This window comes from Pristiophorus japonicus, unplaced genomic scaffold (genome assembly GCF_044704955.1).
Source record: "Pristiophorus japonicus isolate sPriJap1 unplaced genomic scaffold, sPriJap1.hap1 HAP1_SCAFFOLD_71, whole genome shotgun sequence".
Lineage (NCBI taxonomy): Eukaryota > Metazoa > Chordata > Chondrichthyes > Pristiophoridae > Pristiophorus > Pristiophorus japonicus.
The window spans coordinates 1,794,655-1,811,715 of NW_027254624.1; the positions used below are offsets into that span (position 1 = coordinate 1,794,655).

General features: G+C 45.7%; 1 long non-coding RNA gene across 1 annotated transcript; it reads right to left on the minus strand.

Moving 5' to 3' along the window:
- Window positions 1-936: 936 nt before the first annotated feature.
- LOC139256319 (uncharacterized) lies at window positions 937-15,535 on the minus strand. Its single transcript, XR_011592164.1, has 3 exons — window positions 15,118-15,535; window positions 12,610-12,698; window positions 937-1,398 (listed from the first exon to the last, which is right to left on the minus strand). It is a non-coding gene; the product is annotated as an uncharacterized lncRNA (long non-coding RNA).
- Between the last annotated feature and the right edge of the window lie 1,526 nt (window positions 15,536-17,061).

Sequence of the window (17,061 nt, forward strand, 5' to 3'; positions counted from 1 at the left end):
CCTGTAGGCCAATGAGACACTGTTAAGGTGCCAGTGTGCTGCTGGTTTGATTGGCATGTTGCCTGTAATGGACTCTGTATTTTGGTCTCTGTATTTAAGGAAGGATAGACCTTCATTGGAGGCAGTTCAGAGAAGGTTCACTAGGTTGTTTCGGAGATGAGGGGATTGACTTATAAAGATAGCTTGAGTAGATTGGGCCTAAACACATTGGAGTTCAGAAGAATGAGGTGATTTTATCAAAATATAAGATAATGAGGGGGCTTGATAGGTGGATGCAGAGAGGATATTTCCACTTACACGGGGAACTAAACTAGGGGACATCGTCTTAGAATAATGGGCCACCCAATTAAAACTGAGACGAGGAATTTCTTCTCTGAGGGTTGTAAATCTGTGGAATTCTCTGCCCAGGAGAGCGATGGAGGCTGGGTCTTTGAATATATTTAAGGCGGAGATAGACAGATGTTTGAGCGATAAGAGAGTAAAGGGTTATGGGGAGTGGGCAGGGAAGTGGAACTGAGTCCATGATCAGATCAGCCATGACCTTATTGAATGGCGGAGCAAGCCTGAGGGGCCAAATGGCCTACTCCTGCTACTATTTCTTATGATCTAACTGAACATTTCTCCCAGTCTAACCTTGTCTGTAATGAAATATGTGTATTTTAATAAGCCTCAAGTCCTTGCTCATGTCTGCTGCAGATTCCAGAGTTGATTCCAGAGATGAGGGGATTGATTTATTGGTGAGTAGGTTGAGTAGGTTGGCCAATACACATTGGAGTTGAGATGAATGAGATCTGTGTGTGGCCCTGAAGGACTGTGTCCAGGCTGAAGTTCTGATCTTCCCGTAAGATCCTCCCCACAGATTGTCCTTTCTCAGCTCCAGTCAGGTGATGCTAAACACTCAGGTGGGAAAGACAAAAATCCACAGCAATGTGTTGAAAGCAAAACTAATTTATGTGTCTATATCCCAAATATTAAACTCCAGTCGATTTCAGGAGTTATTAACATCAGTGTTGCAGGAGTTATAAACCCCAACTGTCAGAATGATCACGATTCAGTCCGGGATGTGAATAACAGCAGAATCCAACCCCTGCAGTCACTTGTGAACTCGCTGATGTCTCAGCAGGTTGCCTGACAGAGAGAATCCCTTGTCACACTCAGAGCATGTGAATGGTCTCTCCCCACTGTGAACTCGCTGGTGTCTCAGCAGGTCGGATGATCGAATGAATCCCTTCCCACACACAGAGCACGTGTACCATTTCTCCCCACTGTGAACGGTGCCTTCTGCTTCCATGGTCAAAAGCTGATGATATTCCAGTCCCGATGTACCGAGTGACTGTCAGATCTTGAGGTGATGTTTGGTTTGAGCTTCCAGTCTACAAATCCTCCCCTTTTAACACCCTGTAAAGTGAATTTCAAACAGGAAAAGTGAGTGTGAGAGAGAACCCACAAAAACACAAAGGCAGGTTGCGAAATTGAGCTGAATGAGTCTGTGTGGGGCCGGCACGAGAAAAAAGTGACCATGAAAGCTGCCGGATTGTCATAAAACCACATCTGGGTCACTGCTGTCCTTCAGGGAAGGGAACCCACCTCCCTCGACAGGCCTACATGGGAAATTGTTGGTCCCACTGGGCCCAGAAGTACAGAGGGTGAAACCCAGCAACTTCTCCCCCTCTTCATTCTTCTCAAACTGATGTAACAAACAGATCCACACAGGAGGCCAGTGAGTGACTTCCACATCCAGCGCCCACCTGATACAGAGCGCCTGGGAATTGCTGGGCCTGCTATATAAATGTAAGTTGTTGTTTTCCTGGTGTGGAGGAGGGGCTGGGCCCGGTGGCTCTGACTCGGGGACCGAGAGCCGCGCCCGGTGTTGCCCGGGGCCCGAGAGCCGCGCTCGGTGTTGCCCAGGGCCCGAGAGCCGCGCCCGGCGCCGCCCGGGGCCCGAGAGCCACGCTCGGTGTTGCCCAGGGACCGAGAGCCACGCTCGGTGTTGCCCAGGGCCCGAGAGCCGCGCTCGGTGTTGCCCGGGGACCGAGAGCCACGCTCGGTGTTGCCCAGCGCCCGAGTGCCGCGCTCGGTGTTGCCCAGGGCCGGAGATCCGCGCTCGTTGTTGCCCGGGGACTGAGAGCCGCACTCGGTGTTGCCCGGGGACAGAGAGCCACACTCGGTCTTGCCCGGGGACCGAGAGCCACACTCGGTGTTGCCCGGGGACCGAGAGCCACACTCGGTGTTGCCCGGGGACTGAGAGCCGCGCTCGGTGTTGCCCGGGGACCGAGAGCCACACTCGGTGTTGCCCGGGGACTGAGAGCCACGCTCGGTGTTGCCCGGGGACTGAGAGCCGCACTCGGTGTTGCCCCGGGAATGAGAGCCACACTCGGTCTTGCCCCGGGACTGAGAGCCACACTCGGTGTTGCCCGGGGACCGAGAGCCACACTCGGTGTTGCCCGGGGACCGAGAGCCACACTCGGTGTTGCCCTGGGACCGAGAGCCACACTCGGCGTTGCCCGGGGACCGAGAGCCACAGTCGGTGTTGCCCGGGGACCGAGAGCCACACTCGGTGTTGCCCGGGGACCGAGAGCCGCACTCGGTGTTGCCCGGGGACTGAGAGCCACACTCGGTGTTGCCCGGGGACTGAGAGCCGCGCTCGGTGTTGCCCTGGGACCGAGAGCCACACTCGGTGTTGCCCGGTGACTGAGAGCCACACTCGGTGTTGCCCTGGGACCGAGAGCCACACTCGGTGTTGCCCGGTGACTGAGAGCCACACTCGGTGTTGCCCGGGGACCGAGAGCCACACACGGTGCTGCCCGGGGACTGAGAGCCACACTCGGTGTTGCCCGGGGACTGAGAGCCACACTCGGTGTTGCCCGGGGACTGAGAGCCACACTCGGTTAAAAAGGAGGCAGACAAAAAGCAGGAAACTATAACCCAGTTACCCGAACATCTGTGGTTGGGAAAATGTTGAAGAGTTCATTCTTAAAGAAGCAATAGCACGACATTTGGAAAAACATAATTCGGTCAGGCACAGTCAGCATGGATTTATGAAGTGGAAGTTAAGTTTGACAAATTTGCTAGAATTCTTTGAGCATGTAACGAACATAGAAACATAGAAAAATAGGTGCAGGAGTAGACCATTCGGCCCTTCGAGCCTGCACCACCATTCAATATCATGGCTGATCATTCCTTCAGTACCCCTTTCCTGCTTTCTCTCCATACCTCTTGATCCCCTAAACCGTAAGAGCCATATCTAACTCCCTCTTGAATATATCCAGTGAACTGGTCTCAACAACTCTCTGCGGCAGAGAATTCCACAGGTTAACAACTCTCGAGTGAAGAAGTTTATCCTCATCTCAGTCCTAAATGGCCGACCCCTTATCCTAAATGCAATGATTATTTTCATTTTCGGTGTTATTCAAAACAGGTGGAAATACACAGCAAATCAAAACTTAAAAAAATTAGAAGAAAATATGCAATAGTAGCCAACTAAATCAGTTCTCTCTTAGGCAATGGCATACGTCATCAAACTCCTTCGCTGCTTGTACCATGTTGAAAAAAATTCTGAAATGAAATATTTTTGTCCTCAAATATCAGTCTATTTTTAAACAGTTTGCGAAAGTTATAATTTTATCTCATCTCAAAATCACTAATCCATCATTCAAACCAGGCCTCGACATTTGGAAGAAATGCATTCTTCTATTTTTGTCTTGTACAATACCAAACATTCAGGAATTCATTTTTCACATTTGTTTGGTCAGTTTCTGCTCAGCACTGTCAGAGGTGCTTTCAATGAATTATGTTCCACTTCACATCATGGGCCAGGGTGGATAAAGTGGGTGTGGTGTATTTGGACTTCCAGAAGGCATTTGACAAGGTGCCACATAAAAGGTTACTGCACAAGATAAAAGTTCACGGGGCTGGGGGTAATATATTAGCATGGATAGAGGATTGGCTAACTAACAGACAACAGAGAGTCTGGGTAAATGGTTCATTCTCGGGTTGGCAATCAGTAATGAGTGGGGTGCCGCAGGCATCAGTGCTGGGACCCCAACGATTTACAATCTATATTAACGACTTGGAAGAAGGGACCGAGGGGCCACTGTAGAGCAAAATTCTAAAAGGACAAAGTGTGTTAAAAAAACAAGCCTGAAGGCTTTGTGTCTTAATGCAAGGAGTATCCATAATAAGGTGGATGAATTAACTGTGCAAATAGATGTTAACAGATATGATGTGATTGGGATTACAGAGACGTGGCTCCAGGATGATCAGGGCTGGGAACTCAACATCCATGGGTATGCAACATTCAGGAAGGATAGAATAAAAGGAAAAGGAGGTGGGGTAGCATTGCTGGTTAAAGAGGAGATTAATGCAACAGTTATGAAGGTTTTCAGCTTGGATGATGTGGAATCTATATGGGGAGAGCTGCAGAACACCAAAAGCAAAAAACGTTAGTGGGTATTGTGTACAGACATCCAAACAGTAGTAATGATGTTGGGGAGGGCATCAAACAGGAAATTAGGGGTGCATGCAATAAAGGTGCAGCAGTTATAATGGGTGACTTTAATATGCACATAGACTGGGCTAACCAAACTGCAAGCAATAGTGGAGGAGGATTTCCTGGAGTGAATAAGGGATGGTTTTCTAGACCAATATGTCAAGGAACCAACTAGGGGGGAGGCCATCTTAGACTGGATGTTGTGTAATGAGAGAGGATTAATTAGGAATCTCGTTGTGCGAGGCCCCTTGGGGAAGAGTGACCATAATATGGTGGAATTCTACATTAGGATGGAGAATGAAACCGTTAATTCAGAGACCATGGTCCAGAACTTAAAGAAGGGTAACTTTGAAGGTATGAGGCCTGAATTGATTAGGATAGATTGGCGAATGATACTTAAGGTGTTGACTCTGGATGGGCAATGGCAGACATTTAGAGACCGCATGGATGAACTACAACAATTGTACATTCCTGTCTGGCGTAAAAAGAAAAAAAGGGATGGTGGCTCAACGGTGGCTATCAAGGGAAATCAGGGACAGTATTAAAACCAAGGAAGTGGCATACAAATTGGCCAAAAATAGCAGTGAACCTGGGGACTGGGAGAAATTTAGAACTCAGCAGAGGAGGACAAAGGGTTATATTAGGGCAGGGAAAATGGAGTACGAGAAGAAGCTTGCATGGAACATTAAGGCGGATTGCAAAAGTTTCTATAGATATGTAAAGAGATAAAGGTTAGTAGAGATAAAGGTTAGTAAAGACAAACGTAGGTTCCCTGCAGTCAGAATCAGGGGAAGTCATAACGGGGAACAAAGAAATGGCGGACCAATTGAACAAGTACTTTGGTTCGGTATTCATGAAGGAGGACACAAACAATCTTCCGGATATAAAAGAGGTCAGAGGTTCTAGTAAGAAGGAGGAACTGAGGGAAATCCTTATTAGTCGGGAAATTGTGTTGGGGAAATTGATGGGATTGAAGGCCGATAAATCCCCAGGGCCTGATGGACTGCATCCCAGAGTACTTAAGGAGGTGGCCCTGGAAATAGCAGAGGCATTGACAGTCATTTTCCAACATTCCATAGACTCTGGATCAGTTCCTATCGAGTGGAGGGTCGCCAATGTAACACCACTTTTTAAAAAAGGAGGGAGAGAGAAAACAGTGAATTATAGAATGGTCAGCCTGACATCAGTAGTGGGTAAAATGATGGAATCAATTATTAAGGATATCATAGCAGCGCATTTGGAAAGAGGTGACATGATAGGTCCAAGTCAGCATGGATTTGTGAAAGGGAAATCATGCTTGACAAATCTTCTGGAATTTTTTGAGGATATTTCCAGTAGAGTGGACAAGGGAGAACCAGTTGATGTGGTATATTTGGACTTTCAGAAGGGTTTCGACAAGGTCCCACACAAGAGATTAATGTGCAAAGGTAAAGCACATGGGATTGCGGAGTGTGCTGACATGGATTGAGAACTGGTTGTCAGACAGGAAGCAAAGAGTAGGAGTAAATAGGTACTTTTCAGAATGGTAGGCAGTGACTAGTGGGGTACTGCAAGGTTCTGTGCTGGGGCCCCAGCTGTTTACACTGTAGATTAATGATTTAGATGGGATTAAATGTAGTATCTCCAAATTTGCGGATGACACTAAGTTGGGTGGCAGTGTGAGCTGCGAGGAGGATGCTATGAGGCTGCAGAGCAACTTGGATATGTTTGGTGAGTGGGCAAATGCATGGCAGATGAACTATAATGTGGATAAATGTGAGGTTATCCACTTTGGTGGTAAAAAGAGAGAGACAGACTATTAACTGAATGGTGACAGATTAGGAAAAGGGGCGGTGCAACGAGACCTGGGTGTCATGATACATCAGTCATTGAAGGTTGGCATGCAGGTACAGCAGGCGGTTAAGAAAGCAAATGGCATGTTGGCCTTCATAGCAAGGGGATTTGAGTACAGGGGCAGGGAGGTGTTGCTACAGTTGTACAGGGCCTTGGTGAGGCCACACCTGGAGTATTGTGTACAGTTTTGGTCTCCTAACTTGAGGAAGGACATTCTTGCTATTGAGGGAGTGCAGCGAAGGTTCACCAGACTGATTCCCTGGATGGTGGGACTGACCTATTAAGAAAGACTGGATCAACTGGGCTTGTTTTCACTGGAGTTCAGAAGAATGAGAGGGGACCTCATAGAAACGTTTAAAATTCTGACGGGGTTAGACAGGTTAGATGCAGGAAGAATGTTCCCAATGTTGGGGATGTCCAGAACCAGGGGTCACAGTCTAAGGATAAGGGGTAAGCCATTTAGGAATGAGATGAGGAGAAACTTCTTCACCCAGAGAGTGGTGAACCTGTGGAATTCTCTCCCACAGAAAGTTATTGAGGCCAGTTCACTAAATATATTCAAAAAGGAGTTAGATGAAGTCCTTACTACTAGGGGAATCAAGGGGTATGGCGAGAAAGCAGGAATGGGGTACTGAAGTTGCATGTTCAGCCATGAACTCATTGAATGGTGGTGCAGGCTAGAAGGGCCGAATGGCCTACTCCTGCACCTATTTTCTTTGTTTCTATGTAAGTAGCCAAGTTTGCTGATGATACAAAGATGGGAGGAAAAGCAACGTGTGAGGAGGACACAAAAAATCTGCCAAAGGACACAGATAGGCTCAGTAAGTTGGCAATAATTTGGCAGATGGAGTATAATTTTGGAAAGTGTGAAGTGATGCACTGTGGCTGAAAAAAAATCGAAGATCAAGTTATTATTTGAATGGAGAAAGATTGCAAAGTGCTGCAGTCCAACGGGACTTGGGGGTACTTGTGCATGAAACACAAAAGGTTAGAATGCAGGTACAGCACGTGATCAGGAAGGCCAATGCAATCTTTTCCTTTATTGCAAAGGGGCTGGAGTGTAAAAGCAGGGAAATCTTGCTGCATGTACACAGGGTATTGGTGAGGCCACACCTGGAATACTGCGTGCAGTTTTGGTTTCCATATTTATGAAAGGATATACTTGCTTTGCAGGAAGTTGAGAGAAGGTTCAGTTGGTTGATTCCAGAGATGAGGGGCTTGACATGAGAAAAGGTTGAGGAGGTTGGGCCTCTACTCATTGAATTCATAAGAATGAATGAAAGGTGATTTCTCGAAACGTATAAGATTATGAGGGGGCTTGACAACGTAGTCGCAGAGAGGATGTTTTCACTGATAGGGGAAACTAGAACTAGGGGGCATAATCTGAGAATAAGGGCCCCCCCCATTTAAAACTGAGAGGAGGAGGAATTTTTTTCTCTCAGAGGGTTGTAAACCTGTGGAATTCTCTGCCTCAGAGACCTGTGGAAGCTGGGACACTGAATATATTTAAGACAGCGATAGACAGTGTCTTAACCGATAAGGGAATAAGGGGTTATGGGGAGCGAGCAGAGAAGTGGTCCGGAGTCCATGATCGGATCAGCCATGATCGTATTAAATGGTGGAGCAGGCTCGAGGGGCCGTATGGCCTGCTCCTGCTCCTATTTCTTATGTTCTTATTTTCTTATATAGTGGGTGTCTGGTATGGGAGTGTGGATTTGACTCTATCTGTCCACTTCTGGTATGTGGATGAGGGTTTTACTCTATGTTAGTTTCTGATATGAGAGGTGGATTTTATCCTGTACCTGTCAATTTCTGGTAATTGTCTGTGGGTTTCATTCTGTATCAAAAAGGGCCACATTACAACATAATTCTAAAAGGACAAAGAGTGTTAAAAAAACAAGCCTGAAGGCTCTGAGTCTCAAAGCGAGAAGCATTTGTAATAAGGTGGACGAATTAACTGCGCAGATAGCTGTTAACGGATATGATGTCATTGGGATTTAAGAGACATGGCTTCAGAGTAACCAAAGTTGGGAACATAACATCCAGGGGTATTCAATATTCAGGAAGAATAGCCAGAAAGGAAAAGGAGGTGGGGTAGCGTTAATGGTTAAAGAGGAGGTTAATGCAATAGTAAGTAAGGACATTGGCTGGGATAATGTGGAATCTATATGGGTAGAGCTGCGAAACATCAAAGGGCAAAAAATGTTAGTTGGGGTTATGTACAGACCACCAAACAGTCGTAGGGAGGTTGGGGATTGCATCAAACAGGAAATTAACGACGCGGTGCAATAAGGGTACAGCAGTTATCATGGGTGACTTTAACCTACATATTGATTGGGCTAACCAAACTTGTAGCAATACTGTGGTGGAAAATTTCCTAGAGTGTATAAGGGATGGTTTTCTAGACCAATATGTCGAGGAACCTATGAGAGAGCAGGCCATCCTAGACTGGGTTTTGTGTAACGAGAGAGGATTAATTAGCAATCTGGTCTTGCAGGGCTCCTTGGGGAAGAGTGACCATAATATGGTAGAATTCTTCATTAAGATGGAGAGCAACCCAGTTAACTCAGAGACTAGGGTCCGGAACTTAAAGGAAACTTCGATGGTATGAGACGTGATTTGGATAGGATAAACTGGCGAATGAAACTTAAAGGGTTGACGGTGGATAGGCAATGGCAGACATTTAAAGATCACATGGATGAATTACAACTATTGTACATCCCTGTCTGGCGTAAAAATGAAACAGGAATGGTGGCTCAACCGTGGCTAACAAGGGAAATTAGGGACAGTGTTAAATCCAAGGAAGAGGCATAGAAATTGGCCAGAAAAAGCAGCAAACCTGAGGACTGGGAGAAATTTAGAATTCAGCAGAGGAGGACTAAGGGTGTAATTAGGAGGGGGAAAATAGAATATGAGAGTAAGCTTGCAGGGAACATAAAAACTGACTGCAAAAGCTTCTATAGATATGTGAAGAGAAAAAGATTAGTGAAGTCTAATGTAGGTCCCTTGCAGTCAGAATCAGGCGAATTCATAATGGGGAACAAGGAAATGGCAGACCAACTGAACAAATACTTTGGTTCTGTCTTCAGTAAGGAAGACATGAATAACCTCCCAAAAATACTAGGGGACCGAGGGTCTAGCGGGAAGGAGGAACTGAGGGAAATCCTTATTAGTCAGGAAATGCTTGGAGGGAAACTGATGGGATTGAAGGCCAATTTATCCCCAGGGTCTGACAGTCTGCATCCGAGAGTAGTTAAAGAAGTGGCCCTAGAAATAATGGATACATTGGTGGTCATTTTTCAAAATTCCATGGACTCTGGATCAGTTACTATGGATTGGAGGGTAGCTAATGTAACCCCACTTTTTAAAAAAGGAGGGAGAGAGAAAACAGGGAATTATAGACCGGTTAGCCTGACATCAGTGGTGGGGAAAATGCTGGAATCAATTATGAAAGATGTAATAGCAGAGCATTTGGAAAGTAGTGACAGGATCGCTCCAAGTCAGCATGGATTTATGAAAGGGAAATCAAGCTTGACAAATCTTCTAGAGGTTTTTGAGGATGTAACTAGTAGAGTGGATAAGGGAGAACCAGTGGATTTGGTGTATTTGGAATTTCAAAAAGCTTTTGACAAGGTCCCACACCAGAGATTAGTGTGCAAAATTAAAGCACATGGTATTGGGGGTAATGTACTGACGTGGAGGCAGAACTGGTTGGCAGACAGGACGCAAAGAGTGGGAATCCTTTTCAGAATGGCAGGCAGTGACTAGTGGGGTGCCACAAGGTTCAGTGCTGGGACCCCAGCTATTTGCAATATATATTAATGATTTAGACGATGGAATTGAAAGTAATATCTCCAAGTTTGCAGATGACACTAAAGCTGGGTGGCAGTGTGAGCTGTGAGGAGGATGCGAAGAGGCTGCAGGGTGAATTGGACAGGTTAGGTGAGTGGGCAATTGCATGGCAGATGCAGGAAAATGTGGATAAATGTGAGGTTATCCACTTTGGTGGCAAAAACAGGAAGGCAGATTATTACCTGAATGGTGACAGATTCGTAAAAGGGGAGGTTCAAAGATACCTGGGTGTCATGGTACATCAGTCACTGAAGGTAGGCATGCAGGTCCAGCAGGCAGTAAAGAAAGCAACTGGCATGCTGGCCTTCATAGCGAGAGGATTTGAGTGTAGGAGCAGGGAGGTGTTACTGCAGTTGTGCAGGGCCTTGGTGAGACCACACCTTGAGTATGATGTGCAGTTTTGGTCTCTTAATCTGAGCAAGGACGTGCTTGCTATTGAGGGAGTGCAGTGAAGGTTCACCAGACTAATTTCCGGCATGGCAGGACTGACATATGAAGAAAGACTGGATCGGCTAGGCTTACACTCACTGGAATTTAGAAGAATGAGAGGGAATCTCATAGAAACATATAAAATTATGACAGGACTGGACAGGTTAGATGCAGGAAGAATGTTCCTGATGTTGGGAAAGTCCAGAACCAGGGGTCACAGTCTAAGGATAAGGGGTAAGTCATGTCGGACTGAAATGAGGAGAAACTTTTTCACCCAGAGAGTGGTAAACCTGTGCAATTCTCTATCACAGAAAGTTGTGGAGTCCAGTTCGTTGGATATATTCAAGAGGGAGTTAAATGTGGCCCTTACGGCTAAGGGGATCAAGGGATAGGGAGAGAAAGCGGGAGTGGGGTATTGAAGTTGCATGATCAACCATGATTATATTGAATGGCGGTGCAGGCTCGAAGGGCCAAATGGCCTGCTCCTGCACCTATTTTCTATGTTTCTTTCCATTCTTGGTGTGTGATGTGTATTTTGCGCTGTATCTATCCATCTGTTATGTGAATGTGAGCTCTACTCCATATCCGTCATTCTCCAGTATGTTAGTATTGTTTTACTGTGTACCACCAATTCCTGATCGAGTATTCGTTTTTCTTTTTAACTCTCAATTTGTGTTATGGAGGTGAGTGTTTATGCTGACTCAGTCGGTCTCTGGTAAATGAGTCTGAGTTTTACTCTATATCTATCTGTCTCTGCTATGAGTGTGGTCCTTTCTCTGTATCTCTCCATTTCTGTTATGGGAGTCTGGGTTTTATTCTGTACCTGTCAAGTTCTGACATGTGATTGTGGGCCTCACTCTATAACTGCCAGTTTCTGCTTAATTGTGAGTGGACTTTCCTTTGTCCCTGTCAGTTTCTGGAATGAAAGAGAGATCTTCACCCTGTACCTGTCAATTACTGGAACATGAGTCTGGGCATGTCACTGTATGTCAATTTGTGTTATGGGAATATGGATTGTAATATGTCAGCCTCTGATATGTGAGTGTGGGTTTTATACTGTATCACTCAGTCGCTCATATGTGAGTGTGGGTTTTATACCGTATCACTCAGTCTCTGATATTCAAGTGTGTGTATTTTTCTGTAACTGTCAGGTTTTGTTGTGTGTTCAGGTATAATCTATGCTTCTCAGTTTCTGCTATGTTCGACTGTACCTATTTGTTCCTGCTACTTGATTGTGTTTTAGACAGTACCTGTCAGTTCCTGCTATGTGAGTGTGGAATTTACTCTGTATCAGCCAGTCTCTAGTATGTGAACATGAGAATTAATTTTACTTTTAACCTGTATTTCTCTGATATGTGAATAAAGATTTTGCCTTCTCTGTGTCATTTTTTCTGATGTGCGTGTGTGGGTTTTACTCTGCCCCGATCAGTTTCTGAGATGCAAGTAACAATTTTACTTACTGCCTTTCAGTTTTCCGATATGTGCTCATGGGATTTACACTTTACCTTTCACTCTCTGGTATGCAAGTGGGGATTTTATTCTGTTACTGTCACTTTCATATATGTGGGTGTGTGTATCTGTCAGTCTATGCTACGGGAATGTGGGTTTTATTCTGCACCTGTCATCTTCTGGTATGTTCGGGGGGTTTAAATACTGAATCCGTCAGATTCTGAAACGTGAATATGGCTTTTGCTCTGTAACCATCAGCTTCTGATATGCGAGTGTGGTTTATACATTCCATTGGACACTTTTTCTGATAGATGATTGTCTTTTATTCTCTACCTGCCAGTTTCTGGCAAGTGAGTGTGTGTGTTTAATGTACCTGTCAGTGTGATCTGTTTCAATGGTGAAACAGCATGTGATTCTACTGCTCCATGTGGCTGTAAGATTCACAATGTAACTCTGCCACTTCGGATCACTGTGGGACTGACAGCTTCTGCTGTCTGTGACAATAGGATTGAGGCCAGTTCTGTGTCTCTGCGCTCTGTGAGTGATAATCTACTTACTGTGTGTGAGAAGGAGCTGCCTGCACTGTTCCTTGTGTTCCGGGTGGAGGAAAGATCACATTTGTTCTGGCTGGTTGAAGAATTTTGCTCTGAGAATAATAATACGAGAACATTATTAGTTCTAAGAGATGGATGCGGGGGAGAATATGAGGGAGCGACAATGTATCTCTCAACCACCAGCAACATGGTTCTGGAGAACTCAGCTCACCGAAACAATATAACTGGTCTTTAAAATATCTTCTCCCACACTCCTCTCCTGGTGCCTGCAATAGATGCACTTTGCGAAACTCCCCACATCCTCACTGACAGGTGTGTTTCCACTGCTCACTGTCCAAGAACTACAGACACGGTGAGATTGGAACTGAATCAGGAACATTCACTCCTGGTTTGGAGAGAGAAAGCAGCAGATTGTAAACAGCAGATTCTGACCATTCTGTCTCCCTTACCCTGGACACACGCTATCCACACACAGCCCGAGAATGGCCTCTCCCTTCCCCCACTCACACCACACACTGACACTGATTCTTGGTCCACTCTGCCTCTTACACACAGCCCCCGACTCCCCCTGAACTCCCCCCGGACTCAATGCCGATCTCTGAGCCCATCTGCGGACACACTCCCAAAGCGCTGTGCTGCTGTAAGGAGGCTGCTGCTCGCTGCCTTACCCCGGGGCCGCGGTGCCTCCATTCCTGGCTGTTTTAAACCATCTTCTTCTGCTCACTGAGTGAATGGCGATCAGAGGCAGGGCTGGGGGAGGGGAGGACACATGTGCTCTTCTGCTCACTGGGAATGACACAGAGGGTGGGGCTGAACCGCGCATGCGCAGCTCTCTGCAATAATTCAATCTGTAAAAATCAAAGTGCACTTTTCCCAATTTACTTTTATCAGAATCTGAGCAAAGGAACTGGGCCTGGGGGGAAAGGACAGAGAATGATTAAAGCTGCAAGCCTTGTCCCTTGGAGATGCTCAATTTGGGATCATTCCGTGCAGGGTGTTTCTCTCCATGAGCCCGTCTTCACAAAGCAATTCTGCAGAAACATCAGAGGGACGAGGGAGTGGGAGTGTTTGCTGGGACCGTGCCGGAGTTAATATCTGACAGAGACAGTCCAAGATTAGTTTAATTACAGTAAAACACTCAGTCACTGAGAGTAATACCAAAGTGGATAATCAAGGGGCTATAGTGAGGGAAGAACTTAATACAATAACGATTCAGAATGAAGTACTACTCGGTAAAATAATGGGACTAAAGGCAGACAAGTCACCTTGCCCTGATGGTTTACATCGTAGGATCTTAAGAGAAGTGGCTGCAGAGATAGTGGACACATTAGTTGTAATCTACCAAAATTCCCTGGATTCTGGGGCGGTCCCAACAGATTGGAAAACCGAAAATGTAACGCCTATATTTAAAAAAGGAGGCAGACAAAAAGCAGGAAACTAAAGACCAGTTAGCCTAACATCTGTCATTGGGAAAGTGCTGCAGACCATTATTAAGGAAGCAGTAGTGGGACATTTGGAAAAGCTTGATTCAATCAAGCAGAGTCAGTATGGCTTCATGAAAGGGAAATCATGTTTGACAAATTTGCTGGAGTTCTTTGAGGATATAATGAGTAGGATGGATAAGGCGGAACCAGTGGATGTGGTGTATTTGGATTCCCAGAAAGCATTTGATAAGGTGGGACATAAAAGGTTACTGCACAAGATAAAAGCTCACTGGATTGGGAGCAGTATATTAGCATGGATAGAGGATAGGCTAACTAACAGAAAACAGAGAGTCGGGATAAATGGGTCTTTTTCTGGTTGGCAAATGGTGACTAGTGGGGTGCCGCAGGAATCGGTGCTAGGTCCTCAACTATTTAAAATCTTTATTAATGACTTGGATAAAAGAACCGAGTGTAATATAGCCAAGTTTGCTGATGATACAAAGATAGGTGGGAAAGCAAATTTAGGACAAAAAAAATCTGCAAAGGGATATAGACAGGGTAAATGAGTGGGCAAAAATTTGTCAGATGGAGTATAATATGGGAAAATATGAGGTTATCCACGTTGGCAGAAATAATAGAAAAGCAAATTAGAATTTAAATGGAGAAAAATTGCAAAGTGCTACAGGACAGAGAGACCTGAGGGTGTTTGTGCATAAAACACAAAAAGTTAGTCTGCAGGTTCAGGAAGTAGTCAGGAAGGCAAATGTAATGTTGGCCTTTATTGTCAGGGGGATAGAATAAAAAGCAGAGAAGCGCTGCTCCAAGTGTACAGGGTGTTGGTGGGAACACACCTGGAATACTGTGTGTTTAAGCAGAGAAGTCCTGCTCCAAGTGTGCAGGGTATTGGTGAGACCACACCTGGAATACTGTGTGTTTAAGCAGAGAATCCTGCTCCAAGTGCACAGGATGTTGGTGGGACCACACCTGGAATACTGTGTATTTAAGCAGAGAAGTGCTGCTCCAAGTGTACAGGGTGTTGGTGGGACCACACCTGGAATACTGTGTGTTTAAGGAAGGATATACTTACACTGGAGGCTGTTCAGAGGTTGATTCCGGCGAGGAGGGGGTTCTCTGATGAGGACAGGTTGAGAAGGTTGGGACGATACACTTTGGAGATCAGAACAATGAGAGAAATCCGAGGTGTGAGAATAAAATAACTCAGCTGTTACTTTACCAAGATGGCCGCGCATGCGCTTTGCTGCACACTGAACCAAGATGGCGGAGGACTGACCCTGCCTTCCTGTACAAAGATGGCCGCCGTTACCCTGGGCCTGTGACCGGGAAAAAGCCTCGAGGCTGCAGCCGCCGATATTCCGGTTGTTATTCCGGGCTTCCGGCGGGCACCAGGTGTTTCTGAAGCCTCCCCGGCTCCCCGCTGGTCCTTTACTCCCCTCCGCCCCGCGGAGTAGGAGCTGTTTGGCGGAGCACATTACACCACAGCCGCTCCGCCATTACACGCACCGCGCATGCTCCAAATACAGCCAGGTCCCGCGCCTGCGCACTGGGCCCCTGTAGTCTGGGCTCGGCACATTCTCCATCGCGGGGAATGCTGGGTAAATACCCAAGACCACCTCAGTGACTGGGACAGGATTTACTGGGCCCCCATTGGGCACTGAACATGTTCATTCTGGCCCTCAGTCATTGTTCCTGCTGCTCTGTATAACCCTGTCCCTGAGCTGGACAGTAATGTTCTGTCTCAGGATTGTTTCAAACACCCTGTGTCCAATATTGGATTTCTCCAAAAAAATAGACTCATTAATGTTCCCGTCCCTTCCATTTTGGTCCTTTTCTTACTCTAGATTGTTTCACTTCTCACGGAATTCATCTTTTCCCACATCAAATCCCAAACTTGTTTCATTTGCGTATCCGGCTTGTGGATATCTCAGACTGAACCGGCGTGTCTCAGTTTACACTCATTTAACGTTCCTTTCAATCAACCCTTGAAAGAACTATCTTGCGTAAGACTGTAAATCTGATATTTTCTGTATTTAACGATTTTTGAATGTGGTTAATAGATCTTCACACATACTGCATGTGATCAACTTTGAAATGTTCTGACCTTTGTAATTGCCTTTGCTAATTTTGATGGGTTAGTTGATTACAATTACTTGTTACTAACATACATTGCAGTATTTCTTGCATCAAAATAATTGTTTAACTACTTCCTTTATCAGGTCTTTAGCTTCCCCACTGATCTCTGTTTCCTCTTGGGGGGGAATCGAGAACTAGGTGGCAAAGCCTGAGCATAAGGGGGCGCCCATTTAAAATGAAATGAAGAGGAATTTCTTCTCTCAGAGGGTCGTGAATCTTTGAAATTTTCTATCCCAGAGAACAGTGGAGTCTGGGTCATTGAAAATATTTAAGTTGCAGATAGAGTGATTTTTGAAAGATGGTGGAGTCAAGGTTTATGGGTAAAGGGCAGGGAAGTGGAATTGAGGCCAAGATCAGATCAGCCAAGATCTTATTGAATGGCGGGGTGGGCTCAAGGGGCCAGATGGCCCACTGCTAATCCTAGTTCAGATGTTCTTAGCCTTGGTAACCGGGCTGGGTTTAGATGAAGGTTTAGTGGTTGTGGTTTGTGGTTATTTGTTAGGATTGGGATTAGTGATTGGGATAGTCAATGGGATATTTGGCTTAGGATATAATTATGAACTTAGAAAGAACTATTGCCAATATAAGTGTTACTGGACATGCCCTTTTCCATTTCAAATTTGTAACCTCACAGTGCCGAGTCACAAAACAGCCTCACAATGTGTTCATTCAAGGAACCTTCTTTTCAGTGCAAGCCTCATTTACTCGCTCCTTTCTGTCAACAGCACATCGTAATCTCGACATTTCTCATGGAAAAATAAATGAGTGACATTAGATTTGGGTATTTTGGGCCAATAACAGATGGATTAATTTGTTGCGCTGGTTACATCTAATCATCAGCCTGCCTGAAAAGGACTTCTGACAATAATCTGTCACCAGG